The sequence below is a fragment of the Schistocerca cancellata genome, chromosome 8, assembly GCF_023864275.1.
Source record: "Schistocerca cancellata isolate TAMUIC-IGC-003103 chromosome 8, iqSchCanc2.1, whole genome shotgun sequence".
Lineage (NCBI taxonomy): Eukaryota > Metazoa > Arthropoda > Insecta > Orthoptera > Acrididae > Schistocerca > Schistocerca cancellata.
This window is the reverse complement of record NC_064633.1, coordinates 310,640,067-310,653,668: the sequence shown is the minus strand read 5'-3', so window position 1 is coordinate 310,653,668 and position 13,602 is coordinate 310,640,067. Positions and strand designations below refer to the sequence as shown.

Here is a 13,602-nt window from a genome sequence, read left to right as displayed (position 1 = left end):
ACTTTTCCTAAACTTTTTCTTTAGTGCATGGGTGAATAATCCAACGCTAATAAAATCAAAATAATTAGGATTATGTCTCTTCAACGATAACACCCTTACATACTTTACGTCAAGGACGTAACATAGTAACTCACTTGCAATCAGACTTTCGGAACAGTTTTGTACAAGGGAGTTCGATTCAGTACAGAATCGGGGTTAGGTGGTTTGCTGACAGCTCCTACTTCGTGCTTATGTTGAGTGAAGACAGTGAAAAGAATCACTGAGAAAGGCATTTGTGTTCTGGAGGCTGAAACAATTTTTCTGTGTTAAAAATATCTGAGGGAAATGTCAAGAATCAGATTATGCAACAGACGGGTTATGGATAGTTCAAAAAGTAAGCATTAGAATTTAGTTGGTTAAGTGAAGAAAGTAACATTCTTACGGATCCGTAAGCTGAAGAGTGGACTGTAAAGCTGCCATGTGGGTGGATGGTCCAAGTGAAGTGTGCTCACCTGAAACACAAACAAATAAATTCATAACTTCAGAACAGAATTTGATATAATTAAATGTTATTTGAGACATTTGAGTCATCTTTATCTACAATAATGATGGAAGCTGAAGAAATAATCGAAATTTTTCCTATAGCTCCTTGTTTACTAGGCAGGAATGTTAGCCACTACAGCATTACAACTGAAGTACCTGCGTGGACTACCCTGATCCAGTGCTCTTCCTAATACAAACTTCAATTCACATCTTTCAGCTTATTTCCCCCTTCTTAGATCGTCACTATTGCCGAGGCTCTCCGGCATTGGATCAGCACCCCAGCATTGGACGTAATGGGGAAATCCTGTCTGCACCTCAAGACATTGCTCATATTTACCTATGATAATCATGGGACCTTAAGATATGAATAAAATTTGCACCATGGCCGGGACTTGGTGTTAAGAAGGTCTTTGGTCTTGTCTGTGCAGCTATGCTAGCTATAATACTATGTTAGGTGGAATGGCTAACATACCTGCCTAGTAAGCAAGGAGACTCGGCTTCAAGTCCTGGTCATCGCACAAATTTTAATTCAATTTCCTTCGTTATAGAAGATTATACTGTCTACATGAATTGCTGTGAGCATGCTGCAACGGCATTTCCCCCAGTGTGACTGAATGGAAACATAGGCATTTTCTCACAATGACTAAGCAAGCTGACTGTTCAGAATTGAAGTTAAGTCTCATGTCCGCTGTGCCGGATCTTCCGCCACATCTCAAACTCAGATTCCCGCTTTTGCAAAATCACTGCGCTGCCATCGCCGTGTTGCGGCGCCGCCTGGTTCCGCTAGACCAACTTTTTTTTTTTAATCTCATTTTGTTCTACATTGTTCGTTGAACTTGTTCGTGGCGGACGTCTGGTGACACCCTTTCAGGTTGTTCGGTGATCCGTTCACTCAGTTTTTTTTATTACCGAGGGTAGCGAAACCCTCTGACCGAACACGCTGAGCTACCGTGCCGGCGTCTACGCCTTAAGCACACTACGAGACGGGTATGTGTATTGAGTGGCAGTGCAGTGAGCATCCACGAGTAGCGGTTAGAGTGCTACCAGGCCGAGGACGACGGTTGAGCAGCTGGACCGGAGGCAAACATTTGAAACTGGCGAACCTGTGGGTTACAAGCCTGGCCGGTAATTATCTCGGCGGCGGCAATGCAGCAGGTTTTCTTAAGCAACTTTGTCACCTGGTCTCGGCTTGCAAGGTCGATTGCGGAGGGCCTATTTGGTGAAGAAGTGGAAATATCGACTATACGTGACCTTCTCCGGTTTCGCACAGGTAGCACCAAGTGTGTACTGCCTATCAACTTGTCTGGCGCGGCAGTGACCGTTACGGCGCAGAAGCGGTGTAACAAATATCTATGAAAAGGTCGCGCGTTGGTGAGGGGTCTTGGTGCTCGGTTCCTATTTGAGCTAGGAATTTGACGTAAAACGTTTCTGGTTTAGCCCGGACCAGCTGCCATTCGAACATATGTCTTACTGTAGCTATTTTACAGTATATCCAGCAAGATTTGAACGACGAACCACAACTGATGTCCAGAAATGTTGTGCGAATCGATTAATTTCTTTTTCAAAGTATTTTGGTAGAGCTTAAATTAATTCTCAGCTAATGGTATAATTTGTATGTGCATTGTTCGGATTTTAAGTGCAAAAAGTCATCCTCGTTCGGATTTTACACGCAACAAATTCTCCCTGACTAACTCCGGAGCCGCGAGAGACTGATAGTTCAAATATGGTCCACCGGTGTATCGGACTTCGGTCTAAAACACTTTAACCATTTGAAAAATCTTAATTCGTTTGGATTTTAGTGAAACAAACATGTTTCTATGAGAGGTTTCTGAAGCGCGCCACTGTTTACTTTAAACTTGGACGAATTGGTTCAAATTTTGCACGAAAGTAGATAAAGTCAGGACGAACTTTTTTATCCAGTTATCTTTACCTGTTGTCAAGAAAAATGGTTTAAAGCCGAGCTAAATGTGAACTGAATGCGCGGAAACGGTTTAAAGTGAATCTCACAAACAAAAACTGCATTAATACGATAAACTTGAAAACTCAATTCAAAAAATCTAACTTCATTCGGATTTTACGTACAAAAAACATGCTTTCTGTTAGTTCTTCTACGCGCGTCGCTTTTATGTTTCCGGCGAGTGAATCGATTCAAATTTTGTAAGAATGTAGACAAATACCTGTAATTTAAGGTTGTCTAGTTGCTTAGTGAAAGCTTCATCCGTTGGCACGATACAAGCAACATGGTTCGAAAGACAACTGAAATAACTATGCCGGATCAGACTACGCCCACGTCAACAAAAACATACATCATTTGCCAAGCTATGATGATCTAATGTCAAAAGTATGATTGAGTAATAGTTGGGACCCAGAATTAAAAGTGTTCCAATCTTTCTAACACAAAAAGGCGAGTACGTCCTGGACAGAGTTAGGGATTTAAAAGAAAGAAACTAGCCTTTCGACTTACCAGGCAGCTTCAAATACATTTAAATTAAACCATATTGACATATTCGCGCTTTTTTGCAAGTTAATGGTACTGTGTTTGTTTGGCACACCTGCATCTGGCAATTTATGCGACCTAAACTCTGACACGCAGTGTGCCTATTACGCGACGTGACAAACGCCATGTTTGATGACCAATACCATGTATCTTATTATACCACATATACCCTGTTGTTTGGCACGATGTATTGCATTACATAAAATAGGTACTAATAATAAGACGTAAAAAGGCGCTATTATGTCAAGATATTTTCTCATTTAAATTTCTTTGAAGCTGCCAAATAAATCGAAAAATTAGTTTTCTCTTGGTACATCCCTAAATCTGCTCAGAACTTTGCGTTTTTTGTGCTATGATAGGAGCATTTTCATTCTGGTATATTATATGTACAGATCTACCTCGTGGATCAGTCTGTCTATTAACGAAAACCGTATCAGAATCCCTATAGCAATTTCTGGGATTATTCTTCACATACAGATAGAGGAACATCCCGCGGGATAGTTGTGCCTGTTAAAGCGCCACATCTGGGACGAGGATGTGCGCCGGTCCTGGCAGGTTATCTTATGACAGTTCAATATGTCTCTGTCAAACTGTTGACCGGGGTAATTATGTATATTAGCAGTGCGCCACTGATTCACCAACGATTATCTGAGTATCATAAACCGTAACATGTATCTGTGTGCTGATTACTCTTTGGATGAAATATTTTGGAATATCCATGTATGGAATAGCTAGTTTTTGGTTTGGTATATTCTCAGTACGTATAAACCGTGAAGAGCGTTGGTAACGAATAATCAAAGTCTTTTGCCTTTATTTGTTATCTGAACGGGAATGAATTGTCAAAAGGAAGGAGTCAAATAGAAGTCATCACGGAATCTCTGATGAGACTCAGAGCAAATTATGTCAACTACTTATTTCATTAATGGGTCATCAAATTTTCAGTTAAGATGGTACGTGCTGAATAAGAACGTTGAATGCTGCGACGAACCTGCTACACAGTCAACACTATTTCATGCTTTCGCCACAAGAGTGTTAAAATTCACTACCAGGGCAGACATTGTACACTGCAGAGTCCCTCCGACCGTACACTAATCTTTGTTCACAAGAGCTGCTGCCTCATCTGAACCTTCTGTACAGACCTGTGAACTACACTCATACTCATAAATTAAGGACGCTCTGGTGGGCGTTGTGGGTTAAAATCACCTCGAGGTATGACCATGCTGTGCATTTGGCCTGCAGTTGTCGCACGGTGGCGCTGGCAGCAGTCCACATACGCAGAGGTGTGTTGGTGCATGTCAGAGTATGCTGCAGCGAGTAAGTGTGCAGACGTTTTCAGACGTTCTAACGGTGACTGTGTTGAAAATGGCTCAAAGAACACATATTGATGACGTTATGAGGGGTAGAATACTAGGGCGACTGGAGGCTGGTCAAACACAGCAGGCCGTAGCATAGGCCCTCCGTGTGCCACAAAGTGTGATCTCAAGATTATGGCAACGATTCAAGCAGACAGGTAACATGTCCAGGCGCTACAGTACGGGACGTCCACAGCGTACAACACTACAAGAAGACCGACATCTCACCATCAGTGCCCGCAGACGGCCACGGAGTACTGCCGGTTGCCTTGCTCGGGACCTTACCGCAGCCACTGGAACAGCTGTCTCCAGACACACAGTCTACAGACGACTGAACAGACATGGTTTACTCGCCCGGAGACCTTCAAGGTGCATTCACTGACCCCTTGGCCACAGGAGAGCCCGTAAGGCCTGATGTCAAGAACATAGAGCATGATCATTGGAACAGTGGTCCCAGGTTATGTTCACGGACGAGTACTAGTATGAACAGTGATTCTCGTGAACCGGGAACCAGATACTGAGCCCTTAATGTGCTTGAAAGGGACCTATATGGAGGTGGTGGTTTGATGGTGTGGGGTGGGATTATGATTGGTGAACATACACCCCTGCATGTCTCTGACAGGACGTCATTTTGCACCAGTATGTCCGCCTTTTCAGGGGTGTAGTGAGTCCCACCTTCCTCCTGATGGATGATAACGCACGGCCCCACCGAGGTGCCATCGTGGAAGAGTACCTTGAAACAGAAGATATCAGGCGAATGGAGTGGCCTGCCTGTTCTCCAGACCTAAACCCCATCGAGCACGTCTGGGATGCTCTCGGTCGACGTATCGCTGCACGTCTTCAAACCCCTAGGACACTTCAGAAGCTCCGACAGGCACTGGTGCAAGAATGGGAGGCTATACCCCAGCAACTGTTCGACCACCTGATCCAGAGTATGCCAACCCGTTGTGCGGCCTGTGTACGTGTGCATGGTGATCATATCCCATGATGATATCGGGGTACATGCGCAGGAAACAGTGGCGTTTTGTAGCACAAGTGTTTCGGGGCGGTCTTCTCAACTTATCACCAACACCGTGGACGTACGGATCTCTGTCGTGTGTGTTCCCTATGCGCCAGTTATGTGTAGTGCCACGTTGTGTGGTACCACATTCTGCAATTATTCTTAATTTATGAGCATGAGTGAATACCATAAGCTAATTCTGGAAATTTAGCTTTAACATTTAACCTTATTAATAATCAGAGTAACGTAGAAATATTGTAAGGAATAATTTACCGGCAGGCCATGATGACGTTTTGAGGCGGTTACCCACATCCTACTAGGTAGATACTGGACTGGTACCCAAGTTCCACCTCAGTTACACGATTCGCAAACTTTTCGAAATATTCCAGTCGCTTTCACATAGGTAGCGCTACACACGGGCAGTTGGGTTACATATATTCCGTCCTGAGGAGGGGGGGGGGGGGGGGGTAACGGGGTGGCGACGAGGAAAAGTATCCGCCCATTCCTTGGACTAACCATACTAAATCCGTAAATAACCGTGCCCACTCTGTGCCGGTAGGACGAAAGCACAAGGAAAAGAGGGTAGAGACAGAAAAGTGCGGCGGGGCACATAATTTGGTAACAGGTATATATGTACAGACCACCTCCGGAGCAGATGTTAACACGGGCCCTTGCGATGGCGCTTGACTCGGTGGTAAGCTGGTTCGAGTTCTAATGATGGAAAATTTTCATTTTCACTGTCAGTATTTGGCCGCCGAGAGTACGAGACGTGGTGGCGTAAAGTTGCTGCTCACCAAAATTTGCGTCAATGTCCTGAATTATATTCTAAATCTCACCGCAATGTCTCCTGAAGTGAGGCCATCTGACACTGTTAATGGCGAACAGCTAGACTCCACGGCACCCTTGGTGCTATTTGATCGGAATAAGCTATGTGCCGGCACTCCCTTCCCTTTGTCCATAACAATACAAACTCAACACTTTGCAAGCACTCACCGCAGTCATCCACAAGACACGGATACTCACTTATAATAGATCGGAGAAAGACAATAACTGTCTCCACTAGGACGTTACTTACAATGGCGATGCAGGATTCCTGGATCTGCTCCCCCAGGGTCATTCCCCGAGTAGGGAACTACTATAAACTTTTTCAAAGCTGCAGCGGTCTCACTCTGCTTATAACTTGCATACTACTTTCGTTAGGACAATGTACTATACCCCCGCAATCGTAGTAAGCTGTGGCGCACACCAGATGTACTCTGTTTTAAAACATACGAGGGTGAGTCAAATGAAAAACTTAAATTTGTAATAACAAATCGAAATTTCGCGCCATTATCCTGTAAGTTGGTAAGCGTGCTACAAACAACATGCAGAATGGCCTGTAGGTGGCAGCATAGTGCAGATGCACACATACCGTCGCAGTATCAGTATAAAGATGACCGCCCCACTTGTGGCTTGCACTAGGGAAGAACAGCGTTCTGTTATTCGGTTTTTGCGTACTGAAGGTGTGAAACCTATTGAAATTCATCGATGAATGAAGGTACTGTTTGTCACAGCAGCAAGTCTACGAATAGAATAGGAAGTTAGCAAATGGTGTGACTTCAGTGGAAGATGCTCCTCGTCCAGGTCAGGCACAACGTTGTGACTCCACAGAACACTGCAGCAGTTGAAGCCATAGTGAAGGAAAACTGCAGAGTGACAATGTCATTGCAGCATGTTTACAGATTAGTCATGGGTCAGCACACCACATTGTGCATGATGTGCGCCAGTTCCACAAAATGTCTGCAAGATGGGTGCCACGGCAACTGACTCCTGAAATGAGAGAACGACGTGTTGATGCTCGTGAAGAACTTCTTCGGCGCTTTGAACGAGAAGATGATGGCTTCCTTGCAAGAATCGTTACTGGGAACGAAACCTGGGTTCACTTCCCCCAACCGGAAACGAAGAGAGCGAGCAAGGAATGGTGCCATTCCTCATCACCAAAACCAAAGAAGTTTCGAACAGACTATCAGCAGGGAAGGTTATGCTGACTCTCTTTTGGGACGAAAAAGGCGTCATTTTGGAGCATAACATGCCAAGAGGGACCACTGTCACCAGTGCATCATACACAGATCTTCTAAAAACTCATCTGCGGTCTGCAATCAAATCAAAGCGACGTGGATTGCTGTCAGCACGTGTCCTTTTGCAACATGACAATGCAAGGCCCAACACTGCCCGTATAACAGTTGCAACAATCACAGACCTGCATTTTGAGTGTCTTCCTCATCCACCATACCAGACATTGCCCCAAGTGATTTCCATATGTTTGGACCACTCAAAGACGCAATGGGAGGAAAGAAGTTCCGTTCTGATGAAGAGGTACGCCACGCGGTGCATGAGTGGTTGCGCGGACTACCAAAAGAATCTTTTTCTAAAGGAGTTTATGTACTTTGTAAGCGCTGGAGGACTTGCATTAGCGTGGGGCAGATTATGTTGAAAAGTGATACAGCTTTTTACCACTTCTGCACAATAAGTAACATTTAAAAAAAAAATTAAGGTTTTCATTTGACTCACCCTCGTAGTTTCCAAAGCACCTAGATGTGCGGAACATAAATATTGGCCGGAATGCTTTTAGTTGTAAGCTTGTTTGTTCAGAAATGTAAAACTTTGTCTGTTGAATTGTTGAAATTATTTATTTAAAAGTTTTATAACAATTTTGTAAATGTTGCAGATCCATAAACAATTTTTTTTATTTATTTTTTCTTTTTACTGCTGATGCAAACACTCCGTTGCTACTTGCAAACAGAATTCCTTCTGTTTCATCACAACCGTGCTTTTCGTTCTTCTGTGGTTAGAACGGTGATGGATTGTCAGAAATGACGTCGACATTACAAGTACATCAACGAAAAGAGTTCACAACGGCACCAATGAAAAGCCGCCCTAATGTGTAATTACGCTATCTGATCAAGAGTATCCGGACAGTTATTAGTAGACATTAACATGGGGTGTGTCCAACCTTCGCCTTTATGACGGCCTGATCTCTGTTGGGGACACTTTCAATGAGGTGTCTGGATGTCTGTGGAGGAACTGGAGCCCATTCTTCCTCTAGAGCCGAAACCAGAGAAGTTACCTATATTAGACTCTGTGGCAGGACATTCTATTTCATTAATGCTAACCATTACCTCACAGACGCTGTTTTATGTCACGATGTATTATTATCCTTATACGATCGTCTTCTCTGAACTGTTCCTTTACAGTACACAGTAGAAATCACTCGTTTCCAGTCATCCATTACCCAGTGGTTTCGCCCTTTACGTCGCTCCAAGCGTCACTTATCACTGACTAGACAAAGGTGTGGGTTATACTCGACCATTTTAGTCACTTCCTTTTAACCTCCGAAGCACAGTCACTGTGCTGGCTGCACTGCTGGTACCACTTTGGAACTCAAGAGTGATTCCTTCCGCTGACTTTCTGCAGTCACGTTCCGCAATGCTCGCCAGTCGCTGTGCGTCACTATATGAGATCTGCCTGGTCTTGGTTTAGCTGCGGTTGTGCCTTCGCGGTTCCACTTCACAGTCACATTACAGTCTGTCAGCCTGAAATGCTCCTGATCATTTGTTACTCAGGTGGCATACAATGATTAATCCGTGTTCGAAGTCAACGAACTCTGCTGACGGGCCTATTCTTACTCCTCCTTTCTTGACAGTACTACCCCCCCCCCCCCTCCCTCCTTTTATACTGGCGGGCACGACTCTCTTGACGTCTAGTGGTCAGTTCCACATTAATTACATAAGGTGTCCGGATATTTTTGATCAGATCGATTATCTATTTATCGACAAGCCGTTTAGGTCAAACGATTATCTCCAACTAATGCATACCATTATGTAACGTTAAGGTAAAGTTGTTTAGCGCCAAGTACACAACTGTCATCAGTTGCATCCGCTGCCTGCATCCATAGTCGTAGAGAGTTTTATATTAACGATTAAGTGCATAAATTGACGGTCCATTGCACTGTCCCGCATGCAGTATTACCAATTGCGATGGACTTTCAAATTTGGCGCTAAGTGACTAATAGAAAAGTGTGTAAGACAATGGACACATGTGTGAGTTTCAGATAATGCAACTGATAGTAATTATGTACTTGACGCCAAGAATCTTCTGTTTAACCTGATTTAATTCACTCATCAAAACTGGTCGTCGATAAAAAAAAATACAGTTTACAACAGTTTCTGATGGTAGAGAGATTCCGCTATGTAAATACATTTAATCTATGCAACAATGCTTATAGAAAATATTCCGAAAACTCTCCAGTATGGGACGTTAAAGGTTGCGATAACTGAACTCGACAAAGTTTGCAGTATGCTAATAGAACATTAGAGGACACACAAACACACGCACACACACAGAGGGGGAGGAAGGTGGGAGAGGGACAGGGAGAGGGAGAGGATGAGGGAGAGGGAGAAGGAGAGGGAGGGAGGGAGAGAGAGAGAGAGAGAGAGAGAGAGAGAGAGAGAGAGACAGAGAGCCGCACGGGATTAGCCGAGCGCTCTGTGGTGCTGCTGTCATGGACTGTGCGGCTGATCCCGGCGGAGGTTCGAGTCCTTCCTCGGGCATGGGTATGTTTGTTTGTCCTTAGGATAATTTAGGTTAAGTAGTGTGTAAGCTTCGGGACTGATGACCATAGCAGTTAAGTTCCATAAGATTTCACATACATTTGAACACATTTGAGAGAGAGAGAGAGAGAGAGAGAGAGAGAGAGAGAGAGAGAGAGAGAATGCAAATAGAAAAGCGTGTTCCGTGATGGGAAGTCAAATACAAACAATGTGGACAGGCTAAGTGAAATTGTACGTTTATATACCAAGTGGCTAAAAGTGGACAATGGCTTTAAAAAAATCGCACTGTATTAATACTACGTCCTGCGTAACAGCGAATATTAATGTCATTACGAGAAACGCCTAAAAATCGAATGCATTTCAAAGGATTTGCTTCTCCATTATACGCTTTATCTCATTTAGTGTTCCGCGCTGCTTAACGTTTTAATCTTTTCAGTCGCTGGAACGAACGAAAATATAGAATTTATTTAATCAGTTGGACTTAAATCTCACGAAAGCTGCGTCATGGGCATGGCAGTTTGAAAAGTAGCGGTAGCTTGTTTGTAAAAGGGCGAAGAGCAAGCTTTTAAAGTTATTCTCGCTAAAACTCCAGTGGTTATTCCGAATGTAAATACGCCATTAGCAACATAGAGGCAGTTGTTTCAGAATACGCGAACGTTAATAACCGCTGCTAATGACGCAGTCGTCAATGTCTGTGTTTCAAATGGGAGAGTAAGAGCTTCTGTTTTACGTCTGTTTCTATGACTAACAGGTAGTAGTAGGACTTTGTTGAGCGATAATAACTTCAAAACTTCTGTTTAAGAACACAGTAGAAATTTTAAATTGTAAACAGTCTTTAAAAAACTTACAAGAGCACTGCGTTAAAATCAAACAACATGCGGCTAAGCAACAACATACATTCAGTAAGGGACTAATGCCCTCTCGATCAAGGTGAGATACATAACCAGTACAATTAATTAAAATCCAAAGCTAGGTAACGGTCCCCAAAAGATACTAACCTAATAACAGAAACAAATAACGAAATTCAGTTGTACCGGCGCAAACCAAGGAATGATAACAAAAACACATACCTGATTTTAAAATGGATTGGCTGAACATGGTCCAGAGCACCAAATATAATCTTAGTATAACAGTGTGGACAAAAGACGTTCGTTCTGAATAATCATGCCCATATTTTATACCAAATAAGACAGCGACAAGATATTAGCAATATAAGGCGTAAGGAATATCGTTACAGTTCAGTGTTACAAGAGGATGAGAGAATGTTTCCAAATACTTTCCAGAATAGCTTCAGGTTTTGTACTGAAAACCAGCATTATGGAAACCACATTAACAATAATAGGCAGGGTTCATAACTTACTCATTGCAGAAAGAATTACAAGAACAGTAGAAAGGACTACAATATACCAAAGATTTGCTTTACTTGGTCACGCTTACATCACCTGGCGAAAGGTACACTAATACAGGCCAGTGGTTCGTTTAGTAATACTGCACAACTGCCTGAAATGATTACAATACAAGATTTTAAAATCGGTAGCAGTAATAAATAATCAACCTTACACAAACTGAGAACTATGTACACACCAGTGACGCTATTTACTCTTTCCCAAAAGCACCATAACGGTCGTATAAGGACGGAGTTAACAACAGCTTGCACTAGTTATAAGGAAGTGCTGTACGACAACACTCTCCCACTGGTCAAGACACTTTCACATTCCAGCAATCGCCAGGAGCAGACTGCTCTACAGTGAACAAGCACGGGGTACATTATACACTCCTGGAAATGGAAAAAAGAACACATTGACACCGGTGTGTCAGACCCACCATACTTGCTCCGGACACTGCGAGAGGGCTGTACAAGCAATGATCACACGCACGGCACAACGGACACACCAGGAACCGCGGTGTTGGCCGTCGAATGGCGCTAGCTGCGCAGCATTTGTGCACCGCCGCCGTCAGTGTCAGCCAGTTTGCCGTGTCATACGGAGCTCCATCGCAGTCTTTAACACTGGTAGCATGCCGCGACAGCGTGGACGTGAACCGTATGTGCAGTTGACGGACTTTGAGCGAGGGCGTATAGTGGGCATGCGGGAGGCCGGGTGGACGTACCGCCGAATTGCTCAACACGTGGGGCGTGAGGTCTCCACAGTACATCGATGTTGTCGCCAGTGGTCGGCGGAAGGTGCACGTGCCCGTCGACCTGGGACCGGACCGCAGCGACGCACGGATGCACGCCAAGACCGTAGGATCCTACGCAGTGCCGTAGGGGACCGCACCGCCACTTCCCAGCAAATTAGGGACACTGTTGCTCCTGGGGTATCGGCGAGGACCATTCGCAACCGTCTCCATTAAGCTGGGCTACGGTCCCGCACACCGTTAGGCCGTCTTCCGCTCACGCCCCAACATCGTGCAGCCCGCCTCCAGTGGTGTCGCGACAGGCGTGAATGGAGGGACGAATGGAGACGTGTCGTCTTCAGCGATGAGAGTCGCTTCTGCCTTGGTGCCAATGATGGTCGTATGCGTGTTTGGCGCCGTGCAGGTGAGCGCCACAATCAGGACTGCATACGACCGAGGCACACAGGGCCAACACCCGGCATCATGGTGTGGGGAGCGATCTCCTACACTGGCCGTACACCACTGGTGATCGTCGAGGGGACACTGAATAGTGCACGGTACATCCAAACCGTCATCGAACCCATAGTTCTACCATTCCTAGACCGGCAAGGGAACTTGCTGTTCCAACAGGACAATGCACGTCCGCATGTATCCCGTGCCACCCAACGTGCTCTAGAAGGTGTAAGTCAACTACCCTGGCCAGCAAGATCTCCGGATCTGTCCCCCATTGAGCATGTTTGGGACTGTATGAAGCGTCGTCTCACGCGGTCTGCACGTCCAGCACGAACGCTGGTCCAACTGAGGCGCCAGGTGGAAATGGCATGGCAAGCCGTTCCACAGGACTACATCCAGCATCTCTACGATCGTCTCCATGGGAGAATAGCAGCCTGCATTGCTGCGAAAGGTGGATATACACTGTACTAGTGCCGACATTGTGCATGCTCTGTTGCCTGTGTCTATGTGCCTGTGGTTCTGTCAGTGTGATCATGTGATGTATCTGACCCCAGGAATGTGTCAATAAAGTTTCCCCTTCCTGGGACAATGAATTCACGGTGTTCTTATTTCAATTTCCAGGAGTGTATTACACTACGACCGACACCAGTGGGATGAAATTTAACGGACATATCAAGAGGATGATCAAGAACAGTCTCACAGGGCAAGTCTTCGAGACAGCAAACACTGTGAAAAACGAGACTAAATGGATCACTCAAACAGAAGACGGCATTAAAGAACTGTGAATCACATAAGACAACATAAACAGTTGAGAAGAGTTCATAAATATCATAAAGAAACGTACACTTAAACAAAAACACGCCGAAAAAAGTAGATAAATGGTCGGAAGAGTGCAAGAGACAATACTGCGAGTATATGAAGAGAATTTGGGAAGAACAAAAGAGTAAGAAAAACATCATGACTGCTCAAGTTCAATCGCTCTCTTAAAAGGTAACAATCGAAAATAATAATAATAATAATAATAATATATTGGGTGTTACATTATTGTGGATTAATCTACTACGTATTCCTTGG

At 44.5% G+C, this 13,602-nt stretch overlaps 1 long non-coding RNA gene across 1 annotated transcript in view; it reads right to left on the bottom strand.

Annotated features, from left to right (window-relative positions):
- Positions 1–415: 415 nt before the first annotated feature.
- Positions 416–13,602, bottom strand: part of LOC126095221 (uncharacterized) — a 533,916-nt gene continuing 520,729 nt past the window's right edge. The window contains exon 4 of the long non-coding RNA XR_007521931.1: positions 416–491. This is a non-coding gene — a long non-coding RNA (uncharacterized LOC126095221). The remainder of the gene's footprint in view (positions 492–13,602) is intronic.